Source organism: Octodon degus, unplaced genomic scaffold (assembly GCF_000260255.1).
Source record: "Octodon degus isolate 3935 unplaced genomic scaffold, OctDeg1.0 scaffold00217, whole genome shotgun sequence".
Classification (NCBI taxonomy): domain Eukaryota; kingdom Metazoa; phylum Chordata; class Mammalia; order Rodentia; family Octodontidae; genus Octodon; species Octodon degus.
The window spans coordinates 1,167,731-1,186,680 of NW_004524793.1; the positions used below are offsets into that span (position 1 = coordinate 1,167,731).

General features: G+C 38.4%; 1 pseudogene; it reads left to right on the forward strand.

The window, feature by feature from the left end:
* Nucleotides 1–15,693, forward strand: part of LOC101573570 — a 17,378-nt pseudogene extending 1,685 nt beyond the window's left edge.
* The last annotated feature ends 3,257 nt before the right edge of the window (nt 15,694–18,950 follow it).

Here is an 18,950-nt window from a genome sequence, read left to right on the forward strand (position 1 = left end):
GGAAGGGACTGCGATCATTCTGTGCTCTCTCTCTTTGTCTCTCTCTCTCTCTCTCTCTCTCTCTCTCTCTCTCTCTCTCTCTCTCTGTTATTTTATTTTATTTTTCTAATTTTGTGTATTTGGCACAGAGTCCTCACTACGGAACTTGAACTCCTAGTGATCGTCCTGTTTTAGCCTTCCCAGCACTGGGATTACAGCATGCACCACCACGCCTGGTCTCAGGGCTGCATGGCATGTGACACCGGGGATCAAATCCAGGCAGACTAAGAACCCAGGCAGGCACTTAAACTGCTCAGCTATCTTCCCAGCCTTTTCTTCTAAAATTAAAGAAATCTACTATCAGAATAACTGAAAAGAAAAGTTTCTATCTGTACTTATGTTATGCTAAAAAATCAATTACTAATTTTCCAGATTTTCTCTTCAATCAATAACGCATAACAATGCTGTCCTATATTTTGTAATGTTTAGTACATAGCTATAATACTAATTTTACCTCTTAGAGAAAATCTTGTTGAATTTCAGGACTGGATTATAGCTTGGGATCATCTTGACTCTTTTTCTTTACTATGAAAAGTAGAACTGAATTGTTTATATTAAAATCCATAAAAAGTAATAAGCAAAAATATTTTCATTTTATTCCAGCAAAGGGGGAAACGTCAAAGATCTCCTGCGGCTCATCTGGCAGCCTTGCCGCACAACCCCGTGTCGCTTCAGTTCAAACTGGCTGCGTGCAACGGAAGGACATTGAAACCTCTGTGCCTTGTTGCTCTGTGAATTCTCCAGCCTGCAAGTGTCTGAGAAACCGCCAGAACCTTTGATTTGTTTTGTAATTCTTCAGCTCTCTAAAAGGACCTTGACACTCTGCCTACCTTCTTCATTTTGGCTACCTATTAAACATTAGACTTTAATGATTTTCTAGCTATCACTGTAAAATCGTTTCCCTCATCCTTCTGATAGCTCAGCCTTTGTAACACAATTCTTCCCTTTTCTTGTTTGCTCAAAGGTGACACTGAGGGCACAGATATCGCAATCCTTTTTGTTTTCTATTCCATTCCCTGGATACATACTGCTCCTTCCAGCATCCTTATGTTCCTTCAACTTACAAAACTGCCCCCGACTGTAAGTCATTACCCCAAATGTCATTTGGTGAGCTCATTTGCTGTCTCATACACAGTGCATACAAAGCACCTCATTACGTCTTGGCACGGCCTACTAAACTGCGGAGACGTGGTCACCGAGGAGCCTCTGTGCTTCGAAGCCCTGATTTCTCCATCTTTTCACATCCGCTTCTCTAAGGAAAGTAATCTCTAGGGTGAAGAATCTTGTAAGCATCTAAAATCAAACTCCCTTTCTCCTCTGTTTCTCTCTACTACAGCTATCTATCCAGCGTCGCATTCCTCCCACCTACCACCCTCTCCCTGAAATCGCTCCAGCACTCACCTTTTCCTCCTTCTTTGAACCTTTAAAAGAAACCATTTGTATTTAGTAAGCTCTTTTCATATTTCTCATCCGCTCTGGGAAAGGTTTTTATTGATCCATGAATGTCATGACATTTCCAAGTTGATGGCAGTTATAGAATTTTTAACATGGGCAAGGCTTGGTTTGGGACAAGGCAGATGACAGATGGGGAACCAGTGATACACACATTATGCGCCATGGTATTGGGGTATCAGAAAGTACAAGTGCATATGCCATCAAATTTCAGTAATAGATAGAATTTGGAAAATAAAACTAGGCTGAAAATGACACAGTAAAGAAACAAATATTTAAGCTTAAGAAAAGCATTAAAATCACAAGTGAAATTTGGGGGTTTTACCTGACATTTTATATTGATGAGTGATAATTTTGCTAAAATAAGGTTCCACATTGTATATCATTAATCTGCGCAAGAATAAGTATTTATAATAAAAGGAACATCTATTCTTTTTTGTATATAATAAGAGTACAGGAAGTTTGTAAGTAAGGGCAGTGAGATGTTGCATTAAATCATAAAAAGATATTAATGTGGGAGTTTGGTGTCTGAGGTAACTGGAGAAGGAGAGATAAAGGAGGAATAAAATGGATTTGAAGTCTACTCAAGACGTTGGAAGGGAGCAAACAAAAAAAAATTCAGGGAGTGTAAAATGAGTTAGGAGATAAGAAGGAAATCTTATTTTCATAGAAAATAATAATTATTTATTATAATTTTTTATTTCCCTGAAATAAATGAAAATAAAATTACTCTCGACTATAGTTTACTGGGAGATTTATTACCCTTAACTTTATAGTATTTGAGTAAAAAGCTTATAAAATTCCTAGCAACCATGGGCTCTAGGAGCAAGAACATTTTGCTCAGATATTAACTCAGGTGTCTGTCATTGAAAAAATTTGTCCACTAGATTTCCTAGTAGTGTAGTTTAGTTAGGTCATTCTGCAAATTATCTGTCTCTCCTATGTCTATCAGTAAAGCGTTCTCAAAGCAGAGGTCAAAGGTTTAGTAATTTTCAGTGAATAAGCAGTCTTGGTAATCAAGAGAACAAGGAAAATGTGTCGGGGGAGCAAGCGCAAAGAATGCCTCTCTAATCAATTCTGTCTCGGAGCAGAGACCCACACCTATATAATCCAAGAGTTGATCAGCATTTTCTAAATGACATGATATAGAATATTTTTAATCAATTTTTCACTGCAGTGCAGCTATCAAAGCAGTGTTACAGCTACTGATTGGTTTTAGATGTAGAGTACACGTGTTATGCCAGCAAGGTTCAGAAATTGATCAAGTCATAATAAAATTGAAATAAGCTCAAGTCTATTTCCAACACCATATAGTCACCATGGTATTTTGTTTCGCTGACGCTGTATTTTTTACACTGAGAGCAACAGACTGTCGTGTGATACAACAACAAAATATCATTTTTAATAGTCAGATTTTCCTCCTGGGTTATAATGACACTGTAAATTTCATCATAAAGTGAACAATAATTGGTTTGGAAGAAAGAAAACTCCTGAATTAGGTTTCGGAAGAAAGCCTCCAAATGTCATGCTAATGTTACCAGCTATGAGAGAATTGTTAATGCAGTCTGACAAACATACAATAAGCATGTATTAGATCATAGACAGTGTAGCAGTGTGTTTGGTCATGTACAAAAATGACTACATCTGGCACCTGCACTGCAAGAAAAGTGTGTCATAGGCTTTCATTGTGGAGCAAAACTGTTTGTCTTTCCAGTGAACATTACATGTATAGAGTGTGCAGCTTAAATTAACATAAGACGAGATATTTTATATTACATTTTTAGGTTTCATGAAAAAATGCTTCAACTTAAGTATTAAAGTATCACTATGAGCTTAAAAAACATATTGCAAAATTGCAGATGCATTATTTAGAGAATTAACACATACAAAAGGAAAAATATTATCCAAACAGTTATTCTTTAGTAATCCCTTTCAACTTTTACAATTTTAATCCAATCTGAGTCTCGTGCCCACTATGAAGTTGACTGATTTTATCTGGAAAAAGATGTCCCCAGCTTGCTTGCTATAGTAGATTTTGATCCGGTAGAAAATGTCCGTTTTAGGTATTGACTCTCAGTTGGACCGAAGTTTCTCCCCTAGAAAAAACAACAAAGCAAATCCACTTGTCCAAGGTGGGCAGGCTAAAATGTCGGTGTTCATCTGACCAAATGGGAAAGCCAGAATGGTCAACATGAAGAAGCCAACTAGCGAATACCAGAGCAGCACAGCAACCATCTCAACTTCCTCCTGAGGACGACACTGTACAGGCTGATTTATGTGCAGCGTGGGGTTAGAGGGGCAGCGGCTTTCCCGTTACCCGGCTCAGCCACACATGTGGGCACCAGCATGTGCACGGAGCAGAGACTTTCCTTCATCTGAAGCCCTCACTGTAGTAGCTCTTCTAAGCACAGTTGAACGGAGTTGGGTGTGCAGCCCCTTCTCCTTCCCTTCTCGCTATTTATAGTCTCACGCAGAGATGGGTCGGAGGCACAGGAGCGGGCTCCTACTCCCAGCATCTGCTCCCCATGTGTTGCTGAGTCACTCATACTTTTTTCATTACAAAAGCAACAAATATTTATTTTATCCTTGTCAGTGCCACAGAGATGTTGTAACAGAAGAAAAAAAAAGTGAGATTCCATTCAATTTTGCTCATAAAGAGATCACTACAGATGCTTGTGGGTCTGCTGCTAAGAAAGTTGAGCAAGCCTTGGAGCTTATCCAGATTAGCACAATGAAAATGACTAGGAAAGAGGACCTATGAGGAAAGACTGAAGAAGCCTAAAAAAATAAAATTCTATGGCATTATAGATTAAATATCTCAATTAAGAAATAGTAAAGAATGTTCCAAACCTGGGGTTTCCCAAAAGGAAATATTTCTAAGCATTAGAGAAATTTCAAAGGCCATCTGAACTCCCATCAAATATTAAGTTCACCTGGATTCTTAATTTTTGTTTAATCTTGGGATGTAAAATCATGTTTTATTATCTAATGTTAATGGCATAAATTATATATTTTTCCTGTCTGAAGGTGGAGAGAAAAAATCTGGATTTTTTTCATTCTTTTTCCTAATGTTCTATCAGAAATTCCTTAAATTGTAAACTGCAATGTTAGACATACACAGCAAACTACATCGAGCCTAAAGGACGGGGAATGAAAATGAATAGACAAGCCCACATCATTTCTTTCAGTCGGGTTTCTATGTGAACTACACTTTAAACCTCATCTTTAGTTTTTGCAAAACTCTTATAAATGAATGTCAGCCTGATTTGATTGACTGATTTTTGTTTCACCCTCTTCCTAAAGTAGACCAAAATAGCTGCTGGAAAACACTGTTGAGTTTCAGCAGTCATCACCTTGTATTGTCACAATTTCTTGTGGGTGAGCTATAATTAGGTTTATTTATTAACTATAAGAGCTCATGAAAGAAAATCTCACAAATCACGCCACAGCTATCTTATTTTGTCACTTCTTCACTCAGAAAAAAAATCATACATCTAATCCAGTGTCATTAAGGATCATTGCTTAGAAAGGAATTTTATGAACTAAGAAGATTGACTTCATACTGTGACAGTGAATTTGCCTTTTCTTCAAACTGGCTTCTTTGCCGTCTTAATTGCATATGTGTGAAATTACAAACATTCACAGGATAGGTTCTACAAAGGCGTATTTGCTGGCTTAATGATCACTTTCCTTATATAATCTGGTAATGGGCTTAGTATGGTTATACACATTTTGAAAAACTCCTATCAAGGTGGCCTAAATCAAAAAGAATGTTAGCTGATGTGAATATCAGCTGCTGCTTCATGACCTTGATTGCGTTTAGATCACCTACATTCCCCTTGCCTCTGAAGAGCCCACATTATGCTAATAACTCTACTTCCCAAAATATCTAACTCTCTCACATCTAGTTATACGAGGGCTGCACCAACAGTATGGATCACCGGAATGTTCAGGTGCTCACAGAAAATGCATCCTTTCCAATAAGTCATTTTGGCTTTTCCACCGCGAGTGTTCATGCATAAAACATACAAGTTGAACTTAAGAATTTCCAGGAAAATGTGTGCACAGAATATTTTCCATGACTTTAAAATCACAAGCTTGAAATTGTACACCTAGCATAACTGAGGAATATAGGATTTGTTAAAACATTTGAACACTTGACATAGTTTTCTAGCTTTGCCTTAGTTAATATAATCTTAGTGTTATTTATCTGTATGAAAATATTAGCAAGATATACAATATTCATTTCATCTTTATATGTAAAACGTGCCTTCTTCTCAGGTGTAAACTCTCAGGGGAACAGGAAATTCAATCTCAGAATCCAACCTACTTTTTAGCTTGAGAAATCATTTGACAACTTTCTGAATGTAAAGTACACATACAGTTTGAAAGTAAACCTTTAGGGAATATTCTCAGAATAAGGAGAAGTGCACCACTTTCTCATCATGTGTGCAAATAGAACAAATTGCCTCAAAATCTATTGAGACTAATCTTTCAAAACTAATACTTTGTGGTTCAAAGGTTACCAAGATAGGTTCCCTTCAACCTTGACATGTTTTGTCATGTCGCAAAACTGTCTGAAGGGCTCATACGTTATCTGATGTTTATCTAGGTTATTGCCCCATTCTGCTCAGAGTCAACCCAGCTATTTCTTTTATCAACCCAGAAACTGATAAAACCTCAATAACATTCAAGAACCTCTTCTCGTCAGACAAATATCCTAATGACCCTCCAGGAGCATTTTTGAAAACTGGTATTCTATTGCATTATACAAATGCCTGTTTTTCAGAAACAGGTTTCTAACTAAAAGAATAACCATGTGATTCTATGCTTTAATAGCTCCCTACCAAATGAGAAGCAGATAATGCTCTTGAAAGCAGGATGCCTTTGAGGGGGTGTGAATTTTTTTAAAAAATGATACTGATTGAAAAGTCATTGTTGCATAGTATGAGCAGGAAACACAGCAAATGTGAATAACTCAGATATCAAATAATTTTTCTGAAAAGGAGGACTTTAGAAAAATTCTAAGCTTATAATTTCATCCCTGTTTAATTTTATTTTCAATAAATGATGCAAAAATCATAATATATTACTGCTTTCTAATGAAGCAACAATATAATTATTTTGATCTCAAATAAAATAAGATTCCACCAAGTTGGGAAGACCTGTAAAATCATATGAACAAAGAATCTGTCCTTTATTTTACCACTGCTATATCTCCTGAAATTAAATCAAGCTAGTAATAAAACACTTCATAATCTAGGCCTCCATGGAGGCTCTGGAAAACATTTGCTGGGAGGATAACTCTCTGCAGAAATTGGCCATGTTACTTATACTTCCTGAATGCCTTTAAACCTTAGAAACAAAAAAAATTAAAAAATTTTTTCATTCAGTTTGTAAAGGGTACAAGGAGAAATTGTCTCACCCTAGTTAGCATAACTCTCAAAGTAACAAGTGCTGGCAAGGTGCGCAGGAAAGAGCACTCATACATTGTTGGTAGGAATACAACTTAGTACAACCAACATCAATATGGTGATTCTTGAGAACATATCTACCATATAATCTAACAATAGTGATATGATTGAGTGTGTATCCAAGAGGAATGGAATCCTTATATCCAAGAGACAACTTCACTATCTCATTAATTGCAGAATCCACAGCATCCAAGATCTGGAATCAAGGAAGGCACCTTCCAATAGATGAGTGTGTTAAGTCCAGGGTGATAAGGCACACTACGGACTATCATGCAACAAAAGCGAAATCACATTTGCAGTTACATGGATAGAACTGGATGTAATTTTGTGAGTAAAATAAGCTAGACACATAAAGACAGAATGTACATGTTTTCACACAATGTTTGAGTCTAGAGAATGGACCTCATAGAAAAACAGCAAAGAAGACAAGATATAGAAGCCTGAGAAGAGCAGAAAAGACAGGTGAAGGAAGGGAATCAAGGAGGAGCAACAAAAGTCAGGTAAGGGAGGAATTATTTCTGGCATTCTATATCACATTAGGGTGATATCAGTTACAAACATCTAAGATATACTTCAAAAGAACTAGAAACAAGAGTATGAAAACTCCCTATGAAAGTAAATCAACCATAGGTTTCAGGGAAGATGTTTGAGTGGTGAACAACAGAGAAACAGCCTCTTTGAGATTTATTGTTCAGACACTGAAAAATAACAATGTAAAGAAGAGAAGGTATGTAAATACTGAATCTCAAATTTAAAAAAAAAAAATTCCATGCTATTAAAGATCTTTTTCTTAGGAGTTCCTGTTTATAGTCATGAAAGTAATCCAGCATTAGTCATGATTCTATTAATTTTGTCCTTAAGCTCTTCCCATCCCTTCTTCCAGAGAATGCAGCTCAAACATGAGTTCTTGAAGCCTGATGTTAACCTGGACAAGGGAGTAGCCTCCTGGGCTCCCATACAAAAGAACTCTGCAGTCAGATACAGCAAAGACTGACTCGATCAATTTCTTATCTTCAAAAAGCATATATTCTCAATGTCCACTGTGGGTGCCTGTCTCAGTTACTCTTCTCTCGTTGCTGGGACAAATACCCAACATGAAAAATGAAGGAAGGAAAGGTTCATTTAGCTCACAGTTAGTGGAGGTTTCAGTCCATATTCATCTGGCTCCAAGACAGAGAGGCACACGGCAGACAGCAGCCTTTCATGGCAGCGGCAAAGAGCAAGAGAACAAATCGGAGGAGTAGCAGCAACAATGACAACAGACAGCAAGTCTGTCTCCCTTAAGTTGCATTCAAGACTATCAGCCCCAGGCTGGATGTAGTTTTCATGCCCATAACCCTAGCAGCACTGGCATTGGTTGAAGTTATCCTTGTATTTAATGGCCCAAAAATAAGGAAGAAAAGAAGAAAGAGAAGAGGATTAAGCCAAATATCTACTCTTTGCAAAAATCCCATTTTGCTTTACTTTTATTAATTACATATTCCTCTGACCAAATCTGAACCTTAAAATGGGCAAATGAACAAGATATGAGCAATGTAAGAAGGCACACAAAGGTAAAATGTTTGCATAAATGTAAATATAACTCATTTTTAAACATTTTTACACTAGCGAGACAATATGACCTTTGCAGATGTGGCTCTGGTTTATTTAACTTACCAGTATGATCTCTAGTTGCATCCAGGCACCTATAAAAGCGTTGGGTTTATCTTTTCTTATATAGCTGAGTGATACTCCATTGTGTAAAAACACCATATTCTTTTTATCCATTTCAAAGTTCATGGGCATTTGGGTTGTTTTGAAGGTTTAGCAAAGACGAATTGTGCTGAGGAGAAGTTAATACTTAATTTTTTTCTTTTATCTATTCCAATATTGCATGCTTCTATCTGGTAATATGAAGAACTAATTTGAAGATAATATTATGTAATACCACAACCATTGTCACATTCCTATTATTTTGTTTAGTGAAATTCTGTTTTGTTTCTAATTTTTTCCTTTTGCCATTTTGTATTCTCTTTAAAAATTTTAAAAAGTATTTCCTCATTTTGTTGAAAGCTAATGATAAGATAGCTCTAATAGATAATATACTATGTCAGTATTAAATCAAGGTCCATCAAGATCGTATAGCTAACAGTGGCAGTATTGAGATTTTATCATGCAAGAATTAGAAATAAGTGAGGTTCCCCTAATGGAAATTGAATCTTTCTAAACATCTACCATTGTAGCATATCAAATGTTCAATCATTAATTTTTTTTGGTGGGGGGCTGGCTCAGAATGCCTTTAGGGCAAGTTTGGTTGGCTTGAGTTCTGGGGATCGAACCACAGCAACCTGAGCCTGACTGCTTTGTTTAAGCAGGCACTTAAATAACTGAGATAACAGGCAGGCCACCATTAAATGTTGATTGAACAAAATACATAGAAACCCCAGAAGCACTTTAAGAATGTCATGGAAACTGACAGGTGGGTGACTTCCTTCACAGTGTCTGACTAGGTGACCTCTATAGCACATATAGCCCAAAACTTCACTTTTTCAATGAAATACTATTCCTGAGGAAAGCACATGAAAGAAAATAATAAGGCTTAGAAAATAATAATTACTAAGCACGTAATATGGGCTTGAATCAGGCCGTTGGTAGCTACACTTTGCTCTTCCCCTTCTGGCATTTCTCCTATACTGCATGGAGCTGGAACCACATCTAGTGCATCCACCGCCTGACAATGAGAGACCCTCCTTGGAAAGCTGAAAAGAGGCCCATCAGTCCCGGGGTAGTTTTATGATAAGTTCACAAGAAAAACGAGTTTCCTTTTTTTAAGTTTCCAACATGAAAAGAAGAAAAACAATAATAATTCAGTAAATCATGGAATAGGGAAGAAAAACTCAAGAAAATTGTAGTGGAATTCTGCATTTTTATTCACTAATGATGTGAAGACAATTCACATGATGAAAATATAAACTTTAAAAAAAAAGTTTTTAAGGGCAAGCCAATAGCTCAGCAGATTAAAGTGCCTGCAAGTAGGCACAGGGGCCAGGGATTTGAACCCTCAACCTGCCTCATCAGCCTTGCTCCCGGGGTGCGATAAAACAGCGATTGAGACTGAGTGTGGTGGCGCACACCTGTAACCCCAGCGCTTGGGAGGTTGTAAACAGGCAGATCGCTACAAGTCCAATCTAGTAATGAGACCCTGAACACCCTGTAGACACTTTACTTATTTCTCTGTGTAGTTCTAAAATACAAAATATATTAATCATCATCATCATCATCATCATCATCATCATCATCATCATCATCTTTATTTATTTATTTGGAACAAGATCTGGCTCCACAGCCTGGATTCACAGTGATTCTTCTGCCTCAGCCCCTACAGCACTGGGATTGCAGGCGTGCACCACCATGCCTGGTTCCAGTGGTCGGCATGGCGCGTGGTACCACCCGCAGAACACTGGTTCTTGCGTTTTCCAGGCGGGCACTTAGAACACTGACTCATCTCACAGCCTGAAAATATAAACTTTTAATCAAATGTAGCAGTAACGATTTAAAATAATGTAGATTTTTATATTAGATAACACAGATGTTAATTCCATGCCCAATAGGTAATAATCTATTTAGAAAGTAAACAATTTCAGCCTTTTTTTGAAATATTTATGTTTTCTTTTGTGACTAAATATTATCACTGAGCTAAAATAATTTATACAGCTACAAACATAAAAACATTAACCGAAGATGTAATTCAAGCAAGAGCAAGTATCACCTGTCAGTTGGCTGTTATGAAAACAAATTATAATTAAAACAAATTTAGATTAATTTGATTTCTTTAAAATTCTTTGCAAATACAGTGCAGCTAGTTGAAAAATGAAAACTAATTTGACTTCCATTACTCACAATTAGCGTTTGTTAATAAGGCAAGAACTTTTTAGAAGAAATAGCATGTCTGTTTCTAAAAGTAGAAGGATTGGCTATTATTAAATTGAAAATACAATTGGTTGACTTTGACAGCTTAACTGGAGTGACTGGGAATTTTGAAAGCGTGAAAATAACTATTCTCAGTTATAATCTTCCTGAAGAAATATTTTCTACTTTCTGTCCTCAAATATCCTACAGAAAGACTATCACAGACTATTAATTAGAGATGCATGATGACTCAAATACCTCCCTCTTATTTTTGTGTAAAAATTAATGTGCGAAAGTCTAGGAAAGCAGAGCTGGCTCCTTTAAATTTGCAGATGGTGAGAAGTTCTTCACCTTCACAGAATGAGGCTGCACAATAAGAGGAAATCACTCCAAGGCTAATGCCTGTTTGAAATTTAATCCCTTCTTTACATTTATTTTGGGCAAATGAAACTTTACTCAATTCTCTATGTAGCTCTACCTGGTTGTCTCGGACTTCGCTGGCCAGCCCGATTACCTTTCAGCAGTATGCGGGACACCCTGCTCAACATCTCCATGGTTCATTCGTGCCAGTCTTTCCCTCTCTTTGTGTTCAAAGGCGCTTTAAATCCCTTTTCTCAATACAGATTCCCATGACTAAAAAATACAAAAGAAAGAAAGCTAATCTTTCTGCCCTTAATTTTTTTTCTTACGAGCACATTTCTACCATACAGCAAAACCACTCCTGGATTAGTGCCTGCGCTTTAGCACTTTCCTATCAGTATTCGCATAAAATGAGCTATAAATGCTTCGTTCAAAATAGATGGTGACTTTTCGGCTTTATAGAACTACCTTTTTTATATGTTAATCCATAAAAGTTCTTTTCATTTGAGATACCTTGAGATCAGGGACATTATCATTTCGAAATAATTTTGTGGATCCCACAGAAAACATCCATGTGACATAATAAACAGCATGATACAGCATTTGGACTAACTCTTCTCAGCACCGTATGTGAAAGCTAGAGAAGACTCCGGGCTCAATTTTTGTGTGCAATTGCTGTGTTTGTGCTTAGTTTAAAACCACAGCAGATACTTACTGGCCAAAACAGAGTAAAAGCCCATGATGTCAATGTAGCTTCTGAAACACTGAAAAACTATACTTGTAGAGTACAATGTCAGCAGTGATGAAATTTGGGGGCTAAAAAGGAAGTTAAAGAAATTGGTTATGATATTCAGCCTCCTTTCAAAGGAAGAACGGTGAAGGACTTTCAGGCCTTCGGGGCATTTCAAGGAAGGAATGTAATGTTTTCTGCTGGGTCATTTATGTGTTTCTCTTCATGCATGTCCATAGGAGCTAAACTGAGTTAATTGCTGTCCCCCAGTATTGTGACCTCTACCATCTGACAGGTACAGGTGCTCATCCGCTTTACACCATTTAGGATACATTGTAGGAGCCTCAATTGTCTTCAGAACTAACAACCTACTGACAATGTATGCTGTAAATTGTAAAAATTTTACATGTAGTATTTCAGTGAAGCTTTATGATCGCGGTAGCCAATATCTAGAGCCAACAATTAGTTATCTCTGTTTTACAGACTAGGACATGGGTTAACAGTAAATAATTTACCTGAAATTTGATCACCTAAAAATAACAGGCTATTATCTGGCCGGCCAGATAGCTCAGCAGGCTAAAGTGCCTACTTAGGCAGAGAGCAGCGGCTGGGTTTCAATCCCCAGTGTGACGTGCTGGCCCTGTCCCCGGAGTGAGCTGAGACTGAGATTGAAACTGGGCATGGTGGTGTGCACCAGCAATCCCAGCACTTGGGAAGCTGAAAACAGGAGGATGACTATGATTCCAGTCTACATAGTGAGACCCTGTAGACCCTGTCCTAAATACATTAAAAAATAAATAAATAAAAATAAAAATAGCAGGCCTAGGATTTGCACCCAAAGACCATTTTTATACTTTCTTCTTATTTTAATTTCAAGAAAAACTGTGATATAGATATTGTTAAACATGATTGCTGCTTGACGTTGAGCTGTTATTGAAAAAAGTCAATTAAGGTAAAAAAATATTTTCAGGTAGCTATTGATAATATTTTATTGTGAAATAAAATAAGCTATGAGCAGAATAGTTAATATTTTCATATTTGGCCAAACTTTTTCTTTTAGCAGGTGTCCTATTTTGTACTTCCCCAGATCAAGCACTGAGAGAAGGCTTAAGTGCAAGTGGCTTATTTGGAAAGTGATCTCCAACAACACAGCCAAGAAGGCAGAGAAGGTTTTGAGAAGGGAGAAAGCACACAAGGTGTAGCTTTAGCTGTGACGTCTCGGCTTCATCACACTTACAATCTTCTGAGTAACTGTGCCTCAACAATCTTTCCAAATAATGGATAGAGAAGTCAGCTAGTATTTTATTCACTGTTTCCTTTGACTGGCTGAGTAAGCATTGGGGGTACCATATTCCTTGGGGTATCAAATCCATGGCACCTTGAATGGTCGTGGCTCTGGACTGAGCAAGATACCACATTCCTAGAGAAATCCCTTGATCAGAGGTTCCGAATGATGCAGGTGCTTAACGTGGGGTGCTGTTAGGTGTGGGGTCCCTCTCTCCTGAGACTGAGGATGGACCAAAATCCAAATATAACTGGATCTACTGGAACTATGGGAAGAATGTGGGAATCCCTATTTGGAATAATTTTTCTACTGAAACTATTCCATATTTCCTGTAAGTATAAGTTTTAACCCTTTTGAAGTGAAATGAAAAATTAGATACTTCAAAATCAAAACACAGAATAATTTAAATTATTTTCTCTACATGTTTTTATATACTTTCCCAAAACCTTTATAATCATTTTATTCTCAACTTATTCGACAGAATGTTTTATCTCGTAAAATGTTCCACAATAAATCTTGCTAACAACTCAAACAACTTTCTATGTTCTGCAATATTTCTACAATACATAGAATAATTTCTTCAAATAGATAGTACTCTTGGCAAAACGCAAATTAACCAGTACAATCCCTTAGGCAGATGAGTCATGTAAAGGATTTTTTTTTTCTTTCTTTGGATATTACATAGTAATTAAACCAAATAATTTGGGATCATGATTTGACCTTGAGGTTTATTAAACAGAATCTTATTTTTAAAATCAACTAGTACCATGGATCTGACTCTGAGACCCAGAAAGGCACAGCATGCTTTATTCATTTGCACAAAAGAAACTATAAAGAAAAGTCACAATCCATTGTGTGGCCTAGGAAGACAATACTGTTAGCACAGACACTACACTCACATCGCCCTAGGTTGTGTCCCTGGCTAATTGATGAGGCAAGACTCCCATTCATAGGAACAATAAGGAACTAGATTTAAAAAAACAGTGAATTAAAGAAATCCTTTAAAGTATTGATGTGTCATAAATTCAGATAATCACAGACTCCAAGACTAAAATACATAACGTTTGTGAGAATCAATTACACAAGTCAAATACCAGACAAACGTGCAGAGTAAGTCACCCAACCTTTCTGTCCTCCCTTTTCTGGAAACTTTTCCCCCAGTGAAGTATCTTGGTCTCACTTCCAGTCACAGCTTGTGCCTCTTTGCATAGCATGGCCTTATTAGGAGGAAGGAGCTGCACCTCATAATATTTCTTTTCTAGGCCCCACTTGGATCTGAACGGGATGTACGATTATGTTTTAATGATAGATACTGGATGGAAGTAATGTGTATAGTTCTAGAACCAGATACTTTGGGAGTAAGTGTGGGTTGCCCTCTGTTTGATTATCTATTAGTTGAGCACTAAAGCTCAGGGTATCTTGCAATATGACAGCTTCTCCAGCCCTGTCTCTGAGTGACTGAACAAATGGATGATGATACTTTCCTAACCCACTCTTAAGGTGGAAAAATCTGAAAGAATGGTATGCGTTTCTCCAAATCTTGTGATTTACTGATGTCTAGAACAGGAGCATAATACTTAGCCATCTTGTTCCCATCTTTGGTATGTATTTCTGAGATCTGGCTGGTGGACTTTGGGTAGCATTGATATACTGTTTCCATGCCAACCCAGAAAACTTCTTCCATCTTCCCACATCCCGCTTGGCCAAGAGAGGCATCCTCAAACATCTGGAGCCCGAGCCAGAGGGAGAGATCATTGCTGAGGACTATGATGATGACCCTGTAGACTATGAGGCCACTCGGTTGGAAGGCCTACCACCAAGCTGGTATAAGGCATTTAACCCTTCCTGCGGGCTCCCTTACTACTGGAATGTGGACATAGACCTTGTGTCCTGGCTCTCTCCACATGACACCTACTCTGTTGTGACCAAATCTGCCAAGAAGCTCAAGAACAATAATGGAGATACTGAGGAGAAGTTGGAGCAGAGCCATGAGAAGTTGGACAGGGGACATGAGAAGTCTGACCGGAGCTACGAGAAGCCGGACAGGCACCATGACAATGCAGATCAGAACCATGACAAGTCTGACCAAGATCGAGAACATGGCTATGACAAAGTGGGTAGACAGCAAAAGCAAGACAGGTAAAGGGATCATGATCGTGGGGATAACAAGGCAAACTGAGAGAAGGCAAGGAGTGACACCACCATCACCATAATGAGTTAGCTCCCTACCCTAAGAGCAAGAAGGTGGCAATCTGAAAGGATGAAGAATTAGACCTCATGGACCCCAGTTCCTACTCAGATGCCCCCCGGGGCACATGGTCAGCAGTACTCCCGAAGCAGAAGAAGCCAAGATAGTTGCTGACACTACAGCAGCTGGGCCCCTCTTCCAGCAGCGTCGGTACCCCTGCCCAACGGCTGTGCTTTGAGCCAATGCTGAGGCTTCTCGAACCAAACAGCAGGACTGAACTTTCCACCTTCCTGAGTGCTGGAGCTTGCTTCTCTTTCTGCATTTTTCCCTTTTGCAATGCTGGGATAGGACCCAAGGCCTCATGCATGTTAAGCAGTTGTTCCACCACTGAGCAACACCACAGTTCCCAGGTGTTTCTAATAAAAGCTTTCCTGGGAGAACAAGAAAATAAAAAATAAAATAAAAGATCTATGAAACCACGTGGTCTTTCTATGTGGCAATAAAGTTTTCATGGTTTGGATATAAAATCTCCCTTGAAAGTCTTGTATTCAGAGGTGGGGCCAGGTTGGAGTGGGTATTAAGTGATCAGCAAGGATGTATCCTCATTTCTGGCTTCTCCCTTCTCTCTCTGCTTCCAAACCTCAGTGAGGTAGAGCCACTTTCCTGCCGTGACCTCTCTGTGCCAGTGCAGTTCTGCCTTAGAGCAAGCCAGCCATGGCCTGAATTGTCTGGGTACCATGGCAAAGATAGTTCTCTCCTCCTCTAAAGTACGAATGTCACAGAATTTCTCCAGTAATAAGAAAGCTCACTAAACTTCAGTCTCTGGTGGCTGAGGCAATTTTTGGCATTTACTAACCTATGGATACATTACTTTAATTTCCGCCTCCATTTTCTCTTGGACTTTTCCCTCTCTGTGTGTATGCCTCACGTCTTCCGCTGCCCTTCCAATGACATTTTGCATTTAACTTGGGGCTCACCATTCAACCCACTATAAGCATGTAGCCTGTACAATAATCAAGCTTTGATGTTATAATGCACATTTTCTCTCAGAAATACAGTATTGCTTTCTAAAGTAGAAGTCAATGCTTTACAAGTTGTAGTAATCTAAATGAATTTAACTGAAACATATATGAATATTGATGATTATATTTTTCATTTTTGGTTTCATTCTTAATCATATAAAATGTCTCGTGTAAATACATTCATTTGTATTATAAGTTCAGAATGGAAAAGATTTTTGTGTGTGTGTGTGTGTGTGTGTGTGTGTGTGTGTGGTACTAGAGATCAAACTCGGGCCCTTGCACTTGCCAGGCAGGTGCTTATAACACTGAACTATCTCCTCTGGGCTAAGAATTACATTTGTATTTTAAGCAAAGATCTGACCTTCAACAGAGCTTATTTTATTTTATTTTCTTTAAGAGAATAAAAATAATAAACATAAAAATGATATAGAAAGGAGAAAAAATAAGGAAGGGAAAATAGATTCTTTTTAAAAAAATGTTTTCCCTTTTTCATTAATTTATTTTTATTTTATTTTTGTATTTAGTACAGGGTCTACAGGGTCTCACTATGTAGATTGGACTCCTAGTGATTCTCCTGTTTTCAGCCTCCCAAGTGCTGGGATTACAGGCATGCATCACCACACCCAGTCTCATTCACCATCTCAGCATGCCCCAAGGGCAGGGCCCACACACCACACAGGCTTTCAAACCCCATTCCCTGAGTCTGCCTAAGCAAGCCCTTTAATCCACTGAGCTCTGAGGCTGGCCCAATAGAATCATTTAAAAAGACAATATGTTAAGCAATTAAAAGAGCACAATACTGTAAGTAAGCTATAAAGAAGTCCTTTGACTTCAACAGGGCTTTCCTGATTTCTTTGAAGCATGAAAACATGAGTTGATAGCACTTTGGAAGAGTGAATGTGGGCTATGATGTTAAGAGCTGGATATTTTTAAACAGATCTATTGTTCCACCTGTCTGCAAATTTGGCCCAAAGATATCAAATAGTGACTGACCCTGGAAACTTGCCAGTCTTCCACTTACATTCTTTACTTAATTAGGAAATACTTGTTGGTCATGCTCTTTCTTTACCAGTATGCTCATATAGGGATATTTTGTTCAGGTTCACTGGAGGTTAATGAGCAGAGAAACACACACACACACACACACACACACACACACACGCATGCACGCACGCACAAGAAAAAACAATGGAAGAAAGCCACACTGAACATTGTAGGTCTTAGTCACTTTCCCCATTGCTGGGACAAATACCTGACAATTGCAATTGAAAAAAGGGATAGGTTTATACTGGCTCACAGTTTCAGAGGTTTCCATGTATGTTGAGCAGGCTTATGCACAGAAGCAGAAGGGTGGAAGGGCAGAGGAGAACTGAGGAAAGCTGGTTGTATCCTGGTGCCAGGACATGGAGAAGAAGCGAGGTTCCAGGGAGAATGATGCACCCATCCAATCTTGTTCTCACTAAGCTGCCTCTTCCAAGAGCACTGACTTCCTAACAGCACTTGGACTATTTTGTGCCCCATGACTCAATCACCTACCAAAATCTAGCCTATGAGCACTTGAGGACTTTGGGAGACATTCAGAATAGAAACCACAACATGGCATTTGGTTTTAAAAAGCTTTTGAATAAAAATCTTTAAAATGCACAATATCAGGATTTGTGTCTCGAACAATATTGCATCATAATAAGATAAGAACAGACAGCAACTTTTAAGATGGAGACCCGAATTTGTCTACTGTAAAATTGATTCCCATGTTGAAGGCTCAGTTGCCTTCAATCAAGGCAACCAAGCCCATCTGATGGGCTTTGGGAAAGCACTTGAGCCATGAGGACTCCAGCTTCACCAAATTGCATAATCCACTGACAAGTTCATTAGCTGAGAAGGCTATTAGGAAGTGGGGCTCTATTTGGAGGAAATCAATCACTGGAGCATGCTCTCCTACTCCAGCTCACTCTCAGATTTGCTCTGTTTCAGGACTGCTATGAGGTTCTCAGTGTCCTTCCACCAGATATTTGCCTCCCCACAGCGCTAAAGCAAGAGAGCCAAGTGACTATAAACAGAAGCTCTGAAATCATGAGCCAAATAAAGCTTGCCTCCTGCAAGCTGTCTCAGGTATTTGGCCAGTGTCAGAAAGTTGGCTAACCAAGACTGGGCATGGTGGCACACACCTATATCCCAGCACTTGGGAGGCTGAAAACAGGAGGATCACTGGGATTCTGAACTGTGTAGTGAGACCCTGTAGACCCTTACTAAATACATTGAATAAATAAATAAAAGAAAGCTGACTAACCTGACAATGTATATTAGAAAATTATTATTTGACAGAGCAGTCTTTGACTAAAACAGACTCAATTAAGAATAAAATAAAGCAGGCCAGGGAGTTGGCTCAGTGGCATAAGTACCTGCTTGGTAAGCACAAAGTCCTGAGTGTAATCCCTGTTGCTGGAAAAGAAGAAGAAGAAAAGGAAGAAGAAGAAGAAGAAGAAGAAGAAGAAGAAGAAGAAGAAGAAGA